Source organism: Salvelinus alpinus, chromosome 19 (assembly GCF_045679555.1).
Source record: "Salvelinus alpinus chromosome 19, SLU_Salpinus.1, whole genome shotgun sequence".
Classification (NCBI taxonomy): domain Eukaryota; kingdom Metazoa; phylum Chordata; class Actinopteri; order Salmoniformes; family Salmonidae; genus Salvelinus; species Salvelinus alpinus.
The window spans coordinates 40,733,003-40,752,565 of record NC_092104.1 but is presented as its reverse complement, the minus strand read 5'-3'; positions in this window follow the sequence as shown (position 1 = coordinate 40,752,565).

The following is a 19,563-nucleotide window of genomic DNA, read 5'->3' as shown; positions in this document are numbered from 1 at the left end:
AGCACTCCATCACGCTCCTTCTTGGTAAGATAGCCCTTACACAGCCTGGAGGTGTGTTGAGTCATTGTCCTGTTGAAAAACAAATGATAGTCCCACTAAGCCCAAACCAGATGGGATGGCGTATCGCTGCAGAATGCTGTGGTAGCCATGCTGGTTAAGTGTGCCTTAAATTCTAATAAATCACAGACAGTTTCTCCAGCAAAGCACCCCCACACCATGACACTTCCTCCTCCATGCTTTATGGTGGAAAATACACATACGGAGATCATCTGTTCACCCACACCGCGTCTCACAAAGAAACGGCGGTTGGAACCAAAAATCGCACATTTGGACTCCAGACCAAAGGACAGATTTCCACCGGTCTAATGTCCATTACTCATGTTTCTTGACCCAAGCAAGTCACTTCTTATTGGTGTCCTTTAGTAGTGGTTTCTTTGCAGCAATTTGACCACAAAGGCCTAATTCACACAGTCTCCTCTGAACAGTTGATGTTGAGATGTGTCTGTTACTTGAACTTTGTGAAGCATTTATTTGGGCTGCAATTTCTGAAGCTGGTAACTCTAATGAACTTATCTTCTGCAGCAGAGGAAACTTTGGGTCTTCCTTTCCTGTGGCAGTCCTTATGAGAGCCAGTTTCATCATAGCGCTTGATGGTTTTTGCAACTGCACTTGGAAGACACTTTCAAAGTTCTTAAAATATTACGTATTGACTGACCTTCATGTCTTAAAGTAATGATGGACTGTCGTTTCTATTTGCATATTTGAGCTGTTCTTCCCATAATATGGACTTATTAATTCCACAAAACGCATTCATTCCACAAATTAACTTTTAACAAGGCACACCTGTTATTTGAAATGCATTCCAGGCGACTACCCCATGAAGCTGGTTGAGAGAATGCCAAGAGTGTGCAAAGCTGTCATCAAGGCAATGGGTGGCTATTTGAAGAATCTGAAATATAAAATCTATTTTGATTTGTTTAACACTTTTTTGGTTACTACATGATTCAATATGTGTTATTTCATAGTTTTGATGTCTTCACTAATATTCTACAATGTAGAAAGTAGTAAAAATAAAGAAAAACCCTTGAATGAGTAGGTGTTCTAAAACTTTTGACCGGTAGTGTATACAGAGGAACTTAAACCTTTCTACCTTCTGTGGATAGGGGGGTGCTCCCTCTGCTGTTTCCTGAAGTCCACGATCATCTCCTTTGTTTTGTTGACGTTGAGTGACAGGTTATTTTCCTGACAACACACTCCGAGAGCCCTCACTTCCTCCCTGTAGGCTGTCTCGTCATTGTTGGTAATCAAGCCTACTACTGTTGTGTCGTCTGCAAACTTGATGATTGAGTTGGAGGCGTGCATGGCCACGCAGTCATGGGTGAACAGGGAGTACATGAGGTGGCTGAGCACGCACCTTTGTGGGGCCCCAGTGTTGAGGATCAGCGAAGTGCAGATGTTGTTTCCTATCTTCACCACCTGGGGGCGGTCCGTCAGGAAGTCCAGAACCCAATTGCACAGGGCGGGGTTGAGACCCAGGGCCTCAAGCTTAATGATGAGCTTGGAGGGTACTATGGTGTTGAATGCTGAGCTATAGTCAATGAACATCATTCTTATTCCTCTTGTCCAGTTGGGATAGGGCAGTGTGCAGTGTGATGGCGATTGCATCATTGTATTGGGTCGGTAAGCAAATTGAAGTGGGTCTAGGGTGACAGGTAAGGTGGAGGTGATATGATCCTTGACTAGTCTCTCAAAGCACTTCATGATGACAGAAGTGAGTGCTACGGGGCAATAGTCATTTTGTTCAGTTACCTTTGCATTCTTGGGTACAGGAACAATGATGGCCATCTTGAAGCATGTGGGGACAGCAGACTGGGATAGGGAGAGATTGAATATGTCCATAAACACATCAGCCAGCTGGTCTGCGCATGCTCTGAGGACGCGGCTAGGGATGCCGCCTGGGATAGCAGCCTTGCGAGGGTTAACATTTAAATGTCTTACTCACGTCAGCCACGGAGAAGGAGAGTCCACAGTCCTTGGTAGTGGGCCGCGTCTTTGGCACTGTATTGTCCTGAAAGCGGGCAAAGAAGGTGTTTAGTTTGTCTGGAAGAAAGACGTCGGTATCCGCGACGTGGCTGAATTTTGTAGTCCATGATTGTCTGTAGACCCTGCCACATACGTCTCGTGTCTGAGCCGTTGAATTGCGACTCCACTTTGTCGCTATACTGATATTTTGCTTGCTTGATTGCCTTGCGGAGGGAATGACTACTCTGTTTGTATTCTTCCATATTCCTAGTCGCCTTGCCATGCGTAAATGCAGTGGTACGCACTTTCAGTTTTGCACGAATGCTGCCATCTATCTATGGATTCTGGTTAGGGTAGGTTTTAATAGTCACAGTGGGTACAACATCTCCTATACACTTCCTCATAAACTCACTCACCGAATCAGAGTATACGTCAATATTATTCTCTGAGGCTACCTGGAACATATCCCAGTCCGCGTGATCAAAACAATCTTGAAGTGTCGATTCCGATATTGGTCAGACCAGCGTTGAATAGTCCTTAGCATGGGTACTTCCTGTTTGAGGAGCAAAATTTTGTTATGGTCAGATTTGCCGAAAGGAGGGCGGGGGAGGGCCTTGTACAAACCACGGAAGTTAGAGTAACAATGGTCCAGTGTTTTAACAACGCAAGTGCTACAGTCGATATGCTGATAGAATTTAGGTAGCCTTTTGATCAAATTTGCTTTGTTAAAATCCCCAGCTACAATAAATGCAGCCTCAGGATATATGGTTTCCAGTTTGCATAAAGTCGAGTGAAGTTCCTTGAGGGCCATCGTGGTATCGGCTTGAGGGGGGATATACACGGCTATGACGATAACCGAGGAGAGTTCTCTTGGGAGATAATACGGTCGGCATTTGATTGTGAGGAATTCTAGGTCAGGTGAACAAAAGGATTTGAGTTCCCTTTATGTTGTTACAATTACACCATGAGTCGTTAATCATGAAACATACACCCCCGCCTTTCTTCTTCCCCGGAGAGATGTTTATTCCTGTCGGTGCGATGTACTGAGAATCCAGGTGGCTGTACCGACTCCGACAGCATATTCAGAGAGAGCCATGTTTCCATGAAACAGAGCATGTTACAATCCCTGATGTCTCTCTGGAAAGCAACCCTTGCCCTGATTTCATCAAGTTTGTTATCTAGGGACAACTGTAATCGCTGCCAAAGGTGATTCTAACATGTATTGACATGTATTGGGGTATGAATACTTATGTAGATTAGATATTTCTGTATTTCATTTTCAATAAATGTGCAAACATTTCTCAAAACATGTTTTCACTTTGTCATTATGGGGTATTGTGTGTAGATGGTTGAGATAAAAATAAATGTAATACATTTTGAATTCAGGCTGTAACACAACAAAATATGGAATAAGTCAAGGGGTATGAATACTTTCTCAAGGCACTGTAGGCCCAATATGCTATATTTCTATCAATGATAATAATACAAATCTTCTAGATTTTATGGTGTGCTTCTAACTGTTAAGATGAGAGCACCAGTGTTACCAATGAAAAATGTCAAATTAGAGTCCTGATCCTGGTCAAATTGGCCTCAGTAAAAAGAAAGTCTTTGAGACAGCATGACTGAAGGATTTTGAGGTGCTCCAGACAGGACAAGCCAACAGGATCAGGTTTCCCTTCACTTGTTCTGGAAATGGAAGGCAAAAATTCCTTCTGCGTAAGTAATAAGAAATCACTATAATTTAGGTAATTGTTTTTTCTTTTCTTTTGACATGGAAAGCAGGAGATGTTGGGGGGTAAGACAGGGGAGGGGAGCATACCTGAAACAGTGTTGTACCACCTTTCAATATGAATGACTTTTCCTGTGGGCTCTGAATTAGGGATTAAACCTTTTGAGCACACCTACTTTGTAGAACCTGAATGTGAAATAAAAGCAGCTATTGTCTGGGCATCGCTCACCCTCAGGGTCCTCACAGCTACCGGGCTTCCCAGCCACCTCACACACTGTCTCAGCCTGAACCGGCAATTAGCCGTCCAAATCAAACCCGGCGGTCAGGACTAATTGTTTGTAACAGGTCTTTGTAAAGGGCCATGCTGTTTCCCATTCAGGTCAACTCTCCGGCTCCTTGTGTGTCAGATTGGGAGAGCATCGTTCCACCCGGGAGATAAACCCATTTTTTTATGCCCCAAAGTAGACTTCATTTTCACCTTCCTTTCACGGTTCAGGTGCACTTGTGTATTGAGGCATTTAGAATCTGTGGGAGGGTTGGGTGAGGGATACAGTACATCACAGGATGTCAATTATTGGCGGCTTCCTCCTTTGTTGGACTTTGCAAAAGGGTGTGTGGATTTGTGGGTTTGAAAAAATAATCCTGTATTCTTCTGTGTTCCTGACTCTGAAAACGGTTGAGACTTGAAATACATATTTTCCACAAAGTCATATATTTGTCATTGTTTGATCAAGTAGTGTCTGTCCCACTTTCAAGCCCAAGCTTTATAGGCTCTGCATGGAATTGTAATTTCAAGCCATGTTTTCTACACTATCTGCCTATAAGGCCTATAAGGTAACATGATATGTTTTACATTCAACAACTGACACTTTTCAGACAGTGTAAACAGAAAAGTCTTATAGAGCTGTCTGTTGAATACATGGTCAGTGCTACTGTACTTTAGCTGGTAGAATGATTCCCTTGTTGAAATGGCATTACTCACTGTTCATGATGTCTTGACAAAGTCACTTGTCACTATTCTATTGAAGAATGTTTAAAATAATTAGACTGACGCATGTTTTTACATTTACATTTTAAAACATAAAATGTGTTCACATCGTTCATAATCATAATTTCGGTAGTATGTCGGTATGCATATTCATATTTATCTGTATGATTTTTCACTGTTTCTCTTTGATAATAAAGTATGCAGTTGACATATCCAGAATAAAATAATTGTTTTACTTTTGAATACCATTTAACTAAGCATGTGTTACGGAGGGGTGGACATTTATCATAGCTCATCTGTGGCTGAAAATGTGTCAAAGTGATAGCTAGTATAAAGACAAACATTGCAAGGGCGGGTCCCTGTGTACCATTTCAAATGGCTGTCTGCAGCTTGTCTAAGAAAGTGCCCCTCAGATCAGCTTCTGGTTTAATTGGAGTGTGACAGGGTACACTGGGAACTATGGGGGGCCCAGTGATGGGCAGGCAGAGTTTCCCCCTGCTGTGGACCCCTCTGTCCGCAGCTCAATCTGACAGCCCAACCCAGAGAGAGAGAGAGAGAGAGAGGGTGGGGGTGAAGAACAGAGGGAGTGGTGAGGGAGACATTTTCTCTGGAATGTTAGAAGCTATCAGAACTGACATGTAACCATAGCCATTCTCAAATCTCTGGCTTTATCTCTGTGCCTGTTGACTAGTCGTCCTGCATCTGTTGATATCTACCATCTGAACCCCAGCAGGACCTTGGAAAGAGGTGCCTCTCTCTGTCCTCTCTCTGCACCTACGCTGTTACTTTAACAAGAGGAAAAGATGGTTAGCTGTCTGTCACGTTAACAGAATGGTCCACTAGGCCCCTCTGTAGTCATTATGGTGGCCTACGTGCACATTCTTCTTTGGTTGGTTGATTGTAATGACATGGTGTTATAGGAAAAGGAGCTTTTCATTTTATTATTGATAAAGGATGATCTCTAATAGGGGAACCGGAACGTGATTCATGGTTTTTAATGGCTCCTAAATCTGTGTTTCTGTTGAGACAGGAATTTCTATGATCTTAGTCATATAAAAAGGTCCATTTAATTAGTATTCTCATCTGCGGTAGATGGTGAGAATACTAAGAATCTACCGTTTATTTTCATGTAGTACAGATGTAGGATGTTCATTTGAGAGTAAAGTCTTCCTGCAGCAACAGGAAATGTGAATCATTCTGTGGATTATAATTAATGGACATTTTTGTAGGGGTTGATGCATTTTCTCATAAGGGAAAATCAAGTGAGAAATTTCAAAAGGGGAAATTACAAACTTCAGAAGCCTTTTAAAACCTCAAGTGCATTACACGTTTTCAATTTCAAGTTCTCCTGCAACAGGGTGATCAAATTAAGATCCTACATCTGTAGTTCTACTTTCCATTGTTCATTATTCTTCACACATCGCTTTCAAAATCAAAGCACAGTAAATGGACAGTGATTCAACACAGGGATACAAAACTCCAGTCACAATAGTCTTAATGAACTAAGAACTCTGAGATTCATTGATGGTATTCTGTGTCTATTTTTGATGTGAAAGCGACCTCTGTGTTCCCAGCTTACGTGAGGGCCCGTCCTGTAGTGACTTGCTGGGAGAGAGGGCCTCTACGCTGGGTTGTGCAGGTGAGTGGAAACAGGAGCTGCACTTGTGTTTTTGTAAAGAGTTTAAGTGCTGCCTTTGGAAGTGTCCTGTTACGCTGCTCCCTCTGTGACCCTCTGACCCTCCCCCTGCATCAAAGCTAAGCCAATTACTTCCATTACTTTAGTGTGGCATTGTCAATTGAATCGTAAGCTATTGATTTGCGCTGCCTACTGAGATCTGTATCTAAGCAGCAGACCATTTGAATGATTTTTTATAAACCCCTGATATAAAACGTTGTTTAATCTAATTTCTGTTTCTGTCATGACTGTTAACCTCAACTGCCCCAGTTCAGGTAAAGACTTGTACAGAATTTGTATTCATTCCCTCACTTCCAATGCAGAAATCCCAATGATGAGCAATAATGAGCTTGACTATAAAAGTAAATTCAACTTTTACTAATAAGGTTGACACTGCCGCCTTTACACATGAAAGGACACACCTGCACCACCACACACCCACACTCCCCCTACACACTCTCTGGCAGCGGCCTTCACAAGGCCATGTGTCAGAGACCTTCACAAGGCCATGTGTCACCGGCCCTTGTATGACTTTGTCATTATGTCTGTGAAATATGTGACTGACTGATAAAGGACTGACTGAAAGGCTGTAAGCACTCGTCCACAGCACTACAGACCAGTCAGGGGAAGCAGGCCTGCCCTGGGTTCAGAGATGCAGTGTTAGATTGGATGTGAAGAGGCCTTTGAGAGGGACATGGGGCTCAGAGTAAAGAGATGTGAGGAGAGATTGACGGGGGTCAACGGCAGCCCTCTCAGAGGTCACAGGCAGGTAAGACGCAGCATGGCTGACCGTGGACAGCTTGGTTCTCACGGCAGTGACTGGTGGGTTGATGTACAGCTCACAGTAGCGCGTGACCTCTAGACAGGGATATCTCAGGGGTCAGTCTCAGATATGGTCTGATTTTCTCAGCTATTGTGACATTAAACTGCTTTAACTCAGCGGGCGAAGCTGGTGAAATAATGTCGTTACAACCAGTTTACGACTAGAGGTGTCTGGCTGTAATGTCACCATTTCAACAAGTTTTGCCTGTTGGGAAGAGATGATTGGAGGTGATGAGTTAGGAGATAATGAGGGGATGTTGCTCATTGAACACACAGACAATTATTTGACGTGGAAAGGCTTTTCAAATGCCTCAAAGCATATCCATAAAAGAAGTGTCACCAGCCCCATCATCCTGATGATGCAAAAACCATCATATGATGATGTAGCGGTGACATTTTGCTTCTTGAAAGTCCAATATCTTGAAAACCTAACTGCTGTCATGCAAAACATTTTGGGACTGTATAAACAGTGGAATAATGAAACGAATACCAAAAGATAGTTTTGGAGTGGATTTTAAGTCTACTGCCTTTCAGTCTACTTGCTAGAGTCACAACAACAGAGAGAGAATAGCCTTCAACTCCTGTGGCAACTGAGTCATGGAAGTGTGACTGAAATACCAGGCATGCCGTTGTGTCACAGCCTGGTTTGGGCGTCGCCAGTCAGGGAGTTGTAGGGCACCACTTGTCCTGCCGGTGGGGGGGGCCCGGGGTGAGAGAAAATAGAAAATGGAAAATTCCTGTGTGAAGTGCAGGCGTTGGTGATCAGGTGTGAACTGCAGAGCAGAGATCAGAGGACTTAGGGGTGGAGGGAGCAGACAGCTGCTCCAGACCCAGTCAGCCCTCCACCACTCCACACACCAGCTGGGATTGGGGCCCACAGTCACGCATCTACTGGAGGGCAAGGGGCAAGGGGAGGCAAGGCAGCCAATGGAAAAAGGCAAGGCGGAGAACCTCCGTCATCCGCCTACACTTGCACATTCATATTTGCAGAATGTGAGGTTTTGAAAACGTCTGATAAATGAATGAAGTGATTTTCGTTAGTAAAAACCATGTTCGTGACGTCATACTACTTGTTCATGAACCATCATAGCGTGCTCCACATAAAAATGCATTAGCATGATTGTTCATCTGCAAAGTGTCAAACAAAGTTGTTGAGACCAGTGGAGGCTGCTGAGGGGAGGACGACTCATAATAATGGCTGGAACGGAGCAAATGGAATGGCATCAAATCAAATCAAATATTATTGGTCACATACACATGGTTAGCAGATGTTAATGCGAGTGTAGCGAAATGCTTGTGCTTCTAGTTCCGACCATGCATCAATATCTAACAAGTAATCTAATAATTTTCCAACAACTACCTTATACACACAAGGGTGAAGGAATGAATACGAATATGTACATATAAATATATGGATGAGCGATGGCCGAACGGCATAGGCAAGATGCAGTAGATGGTATAGAGTACAGTATATACTTATGAGATGAGTAATGTAGGTATGTAAACATTATATAAAGTGGCATTGTTTAAAGTGACTAGTGATACATTTATTACATCCAATTTTTAATTATTAAAGTGGCTAGAGATTTGAGTCAGTATGTTGGCAGCAGGCACTCAATGTGTCATGTTTTGTCTTTGATCATCATGTCTTGTCCCTGTGCTTCCCTCTGCTGGTCTTATTAGGTTCTTTCCCTCTTTCTATCCCTCTCTCTCCTCCTCCCTCTCTCCCTCTCCCGCTCTCTCTCTCTATCGTTCCGTTCCTGCTCCCAGCTGTTTCTCATTCTCCTAACGACCTCATTTACTCTTTCACACCTGTCCCCTATTTTGCCCTCTGATTAGAGTCCCTATTTCTCCCTCTGTTTTCCGCTTCTGTCCTTGTCGGATTCTTGTTTGATGTTTGCTGTTCTGTGTCCTTGTTCCGCCCTGTCGTGTTTTTGCCTTCTTCAGATGCTGCGTGTGAGCAGGTGTCTATGTCAGCTACGGCCTGTGCCTTCCTGAAGCGACCTGCAGTCTGTGGTCGCGTCTCCAGTCATTCCTCTCTACTAACGAGAGGATTTCAGTTTCCTGTTTTGGATTTTCCTTTGTTAATATCCAGGAGTATCATTGTTTGCTTATGACTGGAATAAAGACTCTGTTTCTATTACGTCGCTTTTGGGTCCTCATTCACCAGCATAACAGAAGAATCCGACCAAGATGGACCCAGCGACTACGGATTCTCTCAACACTGCCGTCAAGTTCCAGGGAGCAATGCTCGGCAGACACGAGCAGGAATTGTCTGCTGCTCGTCATGCCGTTGAGACCCTGGCCGCTCAGGTGTCCGACCTGTCAGGACAGTTTCAGAGTCTTCGTCTCGTGCCACCAGCTACTTCCTGGTCTTCCGAGTCTCCGGAACCTAGGGTTAATAACCCACCATGTTACTCTGGGCAGCCCACTGAGTGTCGCTCCTTTCTCACCCAGTGTGATATTGTGTTCTCTCTCCAGCCCAACACATACTCAAGAGAGAGAGCTCGGATCGCTTACGTCATATCACTCCTTACTGGTCGGGCTCGGGAGTGGGGCACAGCTATCTGGGAGGCAAGGGCTGAGTGTTCTAACGTTTATCAGAACTTTAAAGAGGAGATGATACGGGTTTTTGATCGTTCAGTTTTTGGGAAGGAGGCTTCCAGGGCCCTGGCTTCCCTATGTCAAGGTGATCGATCCATAACGGATTACTCTATAGAGTTTCGCACTCTGGCTGCATCCAGTGACTGGAACGAGCCGGCGTTGCTCGCTCGTTTTCTGGAGGGACTCCACGCTGAGGTTAAGGATGAGATTCTCTCCCGGGAGGTTCCTTCCAGCGTGGACTCTTTGATTGCACTCGCCATCCGCATAGAACGACGGGTAGATCTTCGTCACCGAGCTCGTGAAAGAGAGCTCGCGTTAACGGTGTTTCCCCTCTCCGCATCTCAACCATCTCCTTCCACCGGCTCAGAGACTGAGCCCATGCAGCTGGGAGGTATTCGCATCTCGACTAGGGAGAGGGAACGGAGAATCACCAACCGCCTTTGCCTCTATTGCGGTTCTGCTGGACATTTTGTCATGTCATGTCCCGTAAAGGGCCAGAGCTCATCAGTAAGCGGAGGGCTACTGGTGAGCGCTACTACTCAGGTCTCTCCATCAAGATCCTGTACTACCTTGTCGGTCCATCTACGCTGGACCGGTTCGGCTGCTTCCTGCAGTGCCTTGATAGACTCTGGGGCTGAGGGTTGTTTTATGGACGAAGCATGGGCTCGGAAACATGACATTCCTCTCAGACAGTTAGGGAAGTCCACGCCCATGTTCGCCTTAGATGGTAGTCTTCTCCCCAGTATCAGATGTGAGACACTACCTTTAACCCTCACAGTATCTGGTAACCACAGTGAGACCATTTCCTTTTTGATTTTTCGTTCACCTTTTACACCTGTTGTTTTGGGTCATCCCTGGCTAGTATGTCATAATCCTTCTATTAATTGGTCTAGTAATTCTATCCTATCCTGGAACGTTTCTTGTCATGTGAAGTGTTTAATGTCTGCTATCCCTCCTGTTTCTTCTGTCCCCTCTACTCAGGAGGAACCTGGTGATTTGACAGGAGTGCCGGAGGAATATCATGATCTGCGCACGGTCTTCAGTCGGTCCAGAGCCAGCTCCCTTCCTCCTCACCGGTCGTATGATTGTTGTATTGATCTCCTTCCGGGGACCACTCCCCCTCGGGGTAGACTATACTCTCTGTCGGCTCCCGAACGTAAGGCTCTCGAGGATTATCTGTCTGTTTCTCTCGACGCCGGTACCGTGGTGCCTTCTTCCTCTCCCGCCGGAGCGGGGTTTTTCTTTGTTAAGAAGAAGGACGGTACTCTGCGCCCCTGCGTGGATTATCGAGGGCTGAATGACATAACGGTTAAGAATCGTTATCCGCTTCCCCTTATGTCGTCAGCCTTCGAGATTCTGCAGGGAGCCAGGTTTTTTACTAAGTTGGACCTTCGTAACGCTTACCATCTCGTACGCATCAGAGAGGGGGACGAGTGGAAAACGGCGTTTAACACTCCGTTAGGGCATTTTGAATACCGGGTTCTGCCGTTCGGTCTCGCTAATGCTCCAGCTGTCTTTCAGGCATTAGTTAATGATGTACTGAGAGACATGCTGAACATCTTTGTTTTCATTTACCTTGACGATATCCTGATTTTTTCACCGTCACTCGAGATTCATGTTCAGCACGTTCGACGTGTACTCCAGCGCCTTTTAGAGAATTGTCTCTACGTGAAGGCTGAGAAGTGCGCCTTTCATGTCTCCTCTGTCACATTTCTCGGTTCTGTTATTTCCGCTGAAGGCATTCAGATGGATCCCGCTAAGGTCCAGGCTGTCAGCGATTGGCCCGTTCCTAAGTCACGTGTCGAGTTGCAGCGCTTTCTCGGTTTCGCTAATTTCTATCGGCGTTTCATTCGTAATTTCGGTCAAGTGGCTGCCCCTCTCACAGCTCTGACTTCTGTCAAGACTTGCTTTAAGTGGTCCGGTTCCGCCCAGGGAGCTTTTGATCTCCTCAAGAAGCGTTTTACATCCGCCCCTATCCTTGTTACTCCTGACGTCACTAAACAATTCATTGTCGAGGTTGACGCTTCAGAGGTGGGCGTGGGAGCCATTCTGTCCCAGCGCTTCCAGTCTGACGATAAGGTCCATCCTTGCGCTTACTTTTCTCATCGCCTGTCGCCATCGGAACGCAACTATGATGTGGGTAACCGCGAACTGCTCGCCATCCGCTTAGCCATAGGCGAATGGCGACAGTGGTTGGAGGGGGCGACCGTCCCTTTTGTCGTTTGGACTGACCATAAGAACCTTGAGTACATCCGTTCTGCCAAACGACTTAATGCACGTCAAGCTCGTTGGGCGTTGTTTTTCGCTCGTTTCGAGTTCGTGATTTCCTATCGCCCGGGAAATAAGAACACCAAGCCTGATGCCTTATCCCGTCTCTTTAGTTCTTCTGTGGCTTCTACCGACCCCGAGGGGATTCTCCCTGAAGGGCGTGTTGTCGGGTTGACTGTCTGGGGAATTGAGAGACAGGTAAAGCAAGCACTCACTCACACTGCGTCGCCGCGCGCTTGTCCTAGTAACCTTCTGTTCGTTCCTGTCTCTACTCGTCTGGCTGTTCTTCAGTGGGCTCATTCTGCCAAGTTAGCTGGCCACCCCGGCGTTCGGGGTACGCTTGCTTCTATTCGCCAGCGGTTTTGGTGGCCTACTCAGGAGCGGGACACGCGCCGTTTCGTGGCTGCTTGTTCGGACTGCGCGCAGACTAAGTCAGGTAACTCTCCTCCTGCCGGTCGTCTCAGACCGCTTCCCATTCCTTCTCGACCTTGGTCTCACATCGCCTTAGACTTTATTACCGGTCTGCCTTCGTCTGCGGGGAAGACTGTGATTCTTACGGTTATCGATAGGTTCTCTAAGGCGGCACATTTCATTCCCCTCGCTAAGCTTCCTTCCGCTAAGGAGACGGCACAAATCATCATTGAGAATGTGTTCAGAATTCATGGTCTCCCGTTAGACGCCGTTTCAGACAGAGGCCCGCAATTCACGTCACAGTTTTGGAGGGAGTTCTGTCGTTTGATTGGTGCTTCCGTCAGTCTCTCTTCCGGGTTTCATCCCCAGTCTAACGGTCAAGCAGAAAGGGCCAATCAGTCGATTGGTCGCATATTACGCAGCCTTTCGTTTCGAAACCCTGCGTCTTGGGCAGAACAGCTCCCCTGGGCTGAGTACGCTCACAACTCGCTTCCTTCGTCTGCTACCGGGCTATCTCCATTTCAGAGTAGTCTTGGGTACCAGCCTCCTCTGTTCTCGTCCCAGCTCGCCGAGTCCAGCGTTCCCTCCGCTCAGGCTTTTGTCCAACGTTGTGAGCGCACCTGGAGGAGGGTCAGGTCTGCACTTTGCCGTTACAGGGCGCAGACTGTGAGAGCCGCCAATAAACGTAGGATTAAGAGTCCTAGGTATTGTCGCGGTCAGAGAGTGTGGCTTTCCACTCGTAACCTTCCCCTTACGACAGCTTCTCGCAAGTTGACTCCGCGGTTCATTGGTCCGTTCCGTGTCTCTCAGGTCGTCAATCCTGTCGCTGTGCGACTGCTTCTTCCGCGACATCTTCGTCGCGTCCACCCTGTCTTCCATGTCTCTTGTGTCAAGCCTTTTCTTCGCGCCCCCGTTCGTCTTCCCTCCCCCCCCCCCCGTCCTTGTCGAGGGCGCACCTATTTACAAGGTACGGAAGATCATGGACATGCGTTCTCGGGGACGTGGTCACCAGTACTTAGTGGATTGGGAGGGTTACGGTCCTGAGGAGAGGAGTTGGGTTCCATCTCGGGACGTGCTGGACCGTTCGTTGATTGATGATTTCCTTCGTTGCCGCCAGGGTTCCTCCTCGAGTGCGCCAGGAGGCGCTCGGTGAGTGGGGGGGTACTGTCATGTTTTGTCTTTGATCATCATGTCTTGTCCCTGTGCTTCCCTCTGCTGGTCTTATTAGGTTCTTTCCCTCTTTCTATCCCTCTCTCTCCTCCTCCCTCTCTCCCTCTCCCGCTCTCTCTCTCTATCGTTCCGTTCCTGCTCCCAGCTGTTTCTCATTCTCCTAACGACCTCATTTACTCTTTCACACCTGTCCCCTATTTTGCCCTCTGATTAGAGTCCCTATTTCTCCCTCTGTTTTCCGCTTCTGTCCTTGTCGGATTCTTGTTTGATGTTTGCTGTTCTGTGTCCTTGTTCCGCCCTGTCGTGTTTTTGCCTTCTTCAGATGCTGCGTGTGAGCAGGTGTCTATGTCAGCTACGGCCTGTGCCTTCCTGAAGCGACCTGCAGTCTGTGGTCGCGTCTCCAGTCATTCCTCTCTACTAACGAGAGGATTTCAGTTTCCTGTTTTGGATTTTCCTTTGTTAATATCCAGGAGTATCATTGTTTGCTTATGACTGGAATAAAGACTCTGTTTCTATTACGTCGCTTTTGGGTCCTCATTCACCAGCATAACACAATGTTAGTGATGGCTGTTTAACAGTCTGATGGCTTTGAAGTTGAAGCTGTTTTTCAGTCTCTCGGTCCCAGCTTTTGATGCACCTGTACTGACCTCGCCTTCTGGATGATAGCGGGGTGAACAGGCAGTGGCTCGGGTGGTTGTTGTCCTTGATGATCTTTTTGGCCTTCTTGTGACATCGGGTGGTGTAGGTGTCTTGGAGGGCAGGTAGTTTGCCCTCGGTGATGCGTTGTGCAGACCTCACTACCCCCTGGAGAGCCTTGCGGTTGTGGGCGGAGTAGTTGCCGTACCAGGCGGTGATATAGCCCGACAGGATGCTCTCGATTGTGCATCTGTAAAAGTTTGTGAGTGTTTTTGGTGACAAGCCAAATTTCTTCACCCTCCTGAGGTTGAAGAGGTGCTGTTGCGCCTTCTTCGCCATGCTGTCTGTGTGGGTGCACCATTTCAGTTTGTCCGTGATGTGTACACCGAGGAACTTAAAACTTTCCACCTTTTCCACTACTGTCCCGTCGATGTGGATAGGGGGTGCTCCCTCTGCTGTTTCCTGAAGTCCACGATCATCTCCTTTGTTTAGTTGATGTTGAGTGTGAGGTTGTTTTCCTGACACCACACTCCGAGGGCCCAACAACGCTGTCTCGTCATTGTTGGTAATCAAGCCTACCACTGTAGTGTTGTCTGCAAACTTGATGATTGAGTTGGAGGCGTGCATGGCCACGCAGTCATGGGTGAACAGGGAGTACAGGAGAGGGCTGAGAGTGCACCCTTGTGGGGCCCCAGTGTTGAGGATCAGCGGGTTGGAGATGTTGTTTCCTACCCTCACCACCTGGGGGCAGCACGTCAGAATGTCCAGGACCCAGTTGCACAGGGTGGGGTCGAGACCCAGGGTCTCGAGCTTAATGACGAGTTTGGAGGGTACTATGGTGTTAAATGCTGAGCTGTAGTCGATGAACAGCATTCTTACATAGGTATTCCTCTTGTCCAGATGGGTTAGGGCAGTGTGCAGTGTGATTGCAATTGCGTCGTCTGTGACCTATTGGGGCGGTAAGCAAATTGGAGTGGGTCTAGGGTGTCAGGTAGGGTGGAGGTGATCCTTGACTAGTCTCTCAAAGCACTTTATGATGACGGAAGTGAGTGCTACGGGGCGATAGTCGTTTAGCTCATTTACCATAGCTTTCTTGGGAACAGGAACAATGGTGGCCCTCTTGAAGCATGTGGGAACAGCAGACTGGGATAGGGATTGATTGAAAATGTCCGTAAACACACCAGCCAGCTGGTCTGCGCATGCTCTGAGGACGCGGCTAGGAATGCCGTCTGGGCCGGCAGCCTTGCGATGGTTAACACGTTTAAATGTTTTACTCACGTTGGCTGCGGTGAAGGAGAGTCCGCAGGTTTTGGTAGCAGGCCGTGTCGGTGGCACTGTATTGTCCTCAAATCGTGCGAAGAAGTTGTTTAGTTTGTCTGGGAGCAAGACATCGGGGTCCGCGACGGGGCTGGTTTTCTTTTTGTAGTCTGTGATTGACTGTAGACCCTGCCACATTCCTCTCGTGTCCGAGCCGTTGAATAGCGGCTCTACTTTGTCTCTATACTGATGCTTAGCTTGTTTGATATTCCCTCCTTGCGGAGGGAATAGCTACACTGTTTGTATTCGGTCATGTTTCCGGTCGTCTTGCCCTGATTAAAAGCAGTGGTTCGCGCTTTCAGTTTTGCGTGATTGCTGCCATCAATCCACGGTTTCTGGTTGGGGAAGGTTTTAACAGTCGCTGTTGGTACAACATCACCGATGCACTTGCTAATAAACTCGCTTACCGAATCAGCATATACATCAATGTTGTTGTTTGACGCTATCCGGAACATATCCCAGTCCACGTGATCGAAGCAATCTTGAAGCGTGGAATCAGATTGGTCGGACCAGCGTTGAACAGACCTGAGCACGGGCGTTTCCTGTTTTAGTTTCTGTCTATAGGCTGGGAGCAACAAAATAGAGTCGTGGTCAGATTTGCCGAAAGGAGGGCGAGGGATGGCTTTGTATGCATGGCGGGAGTTAGGGTAACAATGATCCAGAATTTTCCCAGCCCGGGTCGCGCATTCGATATGCTGATAAAATTTAGGGAGCCTTGTTTTCAGATTTCCCTTGTTAAAATCCCCAGCTACAATAAATGCAGCCTCAGGATATGTGGTTTCCAGTTTAAATAGAGTCCAATGAAGTTCTTTCAAGGCCGTCGAGGTGTCTGCTTGTGGGGGATATACACTACTGTGATTATTATCGAAGAGAATTCTCTTGGTAGATAATGCGGTCGGCATTTGATTGTAAGTAATTCTAGGTCAGGTGAACAAAGGGACTTGAGTTCCTGTATGTTCTTATGATCACACCACGACTTGTTAATCATAAGGCATACACCCCTGCCCTTCTTCTTACCAGAGAGATGTTTGTTTCTGTCGGCACGGTGCGTGAAGAAACCAGGTGGCTGTACCGACTCTGATAACGTATCCCGAGTGAGCCATGTTTCCGTGAAACAGAGAATGTTACAATCTCTGATGTCTCTCTGGAAGGCAACCCTTGCTCGGATTTCGTCTACCTTGTTGTCAAGAGACTGGACGTTGGCTAGTAGTATACTCGGGAGCGGTGGGCGATGTGCCCGTCTACGGAGCCTGACCAGAAGACCGCTCCATCTGCCCCTTCTGTGGCGCCATTGTTTTGGGTCGCCTGCTGGGATCCGATCCATTGTCCTCGGTGGTGGACCAAACAGAGGATCCGCTTCGGGAAAGTCGTATTCCTGGTCGTAATGTTGGTAAGTTGACGTTGCTCTTATATCCAATAGTTCCTCCCGGCTGTATGTAATGAGACTTAAGATTTCCTGGGGTAACAGTGTAAGAAATAATACATAAAAAAACGAAATACTGCATAGTTTCCTAAGAACGCGAAGCGAGACGGCCATCTCTGTCGGCGCCGTACTGAAACTATACATCAAACGTTTGATGTATTGATACCATTGTCAGGACCCGGTGCGAGAAACAGTCACTAAATAATTGGCAGAACCCAGAAGATGAGGCAGACACAGCAGTACTAGAGATGGTGGTTTAATAAAAAATAGATATCTTCCAAAATACAAAGAAAATCCACAAAGTGGTAAAAACAGCAAGGGAAAAAACAAACCTCAAAAGACCAATCCAAAAATACACGAGAACAAAACCAGAGAACCTCTGGAAAATCCATCAAGAGAAAAATGATCACAAAGGCTGGGGCTGGGTGCTAACATACAAACACTGAGCAAGGAACTGAGGAACACACAGGGTTTAAATACTAACAAGGGAATGACTTACAGGTGCAAACAATAATTAGGGCAAGAAAAAACAAAAGGTACAAAAAAGGTGCAAGGGGGACATCTAGTGAACAAAACCTGAACAGTCCTGGCCAAAACCTGACAACCATTCTACCAACTCCGCTCCAGCCATTCCCACGAGCCCGTTCTCCGCAGTTAAGGTGTCACCAACCTCCTGTGGTTGAGACACACAACATTTTATGTGCAATCACTTGCTGATGACTGACAGCTTGTTAAACTGTATCCAGGGGTAGAATATTCAACACTCCCCCCCATGATATTTGGCTCCCGCTGTTTGGAATGTATCAACAAATCATTATGTCAGCAAAGCAGATGCATGTTTTGCTTGGTTGTTTCACATTTATCATTTGCACAAGGTACAACAGTAAGGTGAAGGAGGACCTATAACTCAGAATCTACATTTTTTTTTTGTGTATGGAATGTTTATTAGCACTACCTCAACATTAAAATGTACAATATTAAATGATATGTTGTTGCTGAGGGGTTCGAGGAAGCAACCAGGTGTGTGTATTACATTCAACTAGTGACAAAGTTAATCAATTAGTGGCAGTTTATTAATTGTATTATCAGCAGTTGATCCTTCTCCCTCTCCATGATGAAATATTTTCATCATAATTGGATGTGCACAAAAAGTCCTTGTGCTTTTAAAACAAAGGACTGTTTATTTTGAAAACAGCATTTCTGTTAAAATGTTTAATTGCTAAAGGAATCAACTACCTTCTAAGTGTATACTAGTATGAGCATACTATCCCTCTGCTAAAAAAAAGACCGGGGGTGAATTTCAAAAGAATCCCCCTTCTAAAAATCCTCAGGGAATATACTAAGCAATTCATTGTTTTGACTACAAGGCCCAGTGACATCAGCGACATATGTCTGAAGTGTTGCTGTGGGAGATCTTGAAATGCAAAACCAATCAAATACAGTATAATGGCTTAATGTGTCCTCGGGGAGCAGGAGGTCACATGTTTCTGGATGCATAACACATTTCTAATAAATGGTTATTTTTCCTAGTGCCAGTGTTCCAAGGTCACATTGTTTGCATGCTTTTTTTTGTTGCTGCAGTCTCTCGTCTCCAAAGACTGTTTTCTCACTGAGACGTGAGATGTGAGCAGTCCTAGATTTGCTCTGCTGAGCCCCCAAAAAGCTGTTGAATAATACATTTGATCATTTAGATTTTTAATGACTCATGGTTTCCCTGAGTTTCCCAAAAGATCCATAAATACTGTCCGTGAATGAGGGACAACCGCAAAGCATCTCCATAAAAATGGATGCAATTTTCATACAGGGACTTCAAGGTTCTCTCTTGTGAGGGTATTGGAACAGCTTCTGCCAATAGTTGACAATAACTTGATCAAATTTAACAATGTATTTTTTCTAAATGTTGGACCCAGAGGTGGCACCACAGGTTCAAAAGTGGTATGGCAAAATGTGTCTGTCTTTTCTGGGGCCTGGAGTTTTTCTTGATCTCATGACCTGATCAGGTACAATTCTGGGTCTTATTCTGGGGATATGAGAATATATTATTATGGCCTGGTGGATCAAACCCTTTCAAACTATCACAAACCTTGATATTATTCATCCTGAATATTATATCAAAAGAGCCAGGGACAACAACTTCAATGGGCAAGTATACTCTGTAGTTTAGGGACCTACCATTGCACGGCTGAGCGTTATGCAAAGAATGGTTACAATGTATTAAATATTAATTTCACAACTTTGGCTTTAGAAGTGGGGGGGGTTTTATCCAGTCGGATAAACGCTCCAAACAGCCTACCCGACCACTTGGAGGTGTCCGGATGGTCCTAAAGCACACATTCCCAATGATAAAACTAGGGGGGTGGGGCAAAGATGCTATTTCAGAATATCCCCCGTCTCCAGTTGCGGCCCTGACTTTCACCAATTTCCTTGAATTTATTCCCCTTTTCATGAAGTACATTTTATTGAATGTCGCTCATTCTATTACACTCTATTCTAACCAA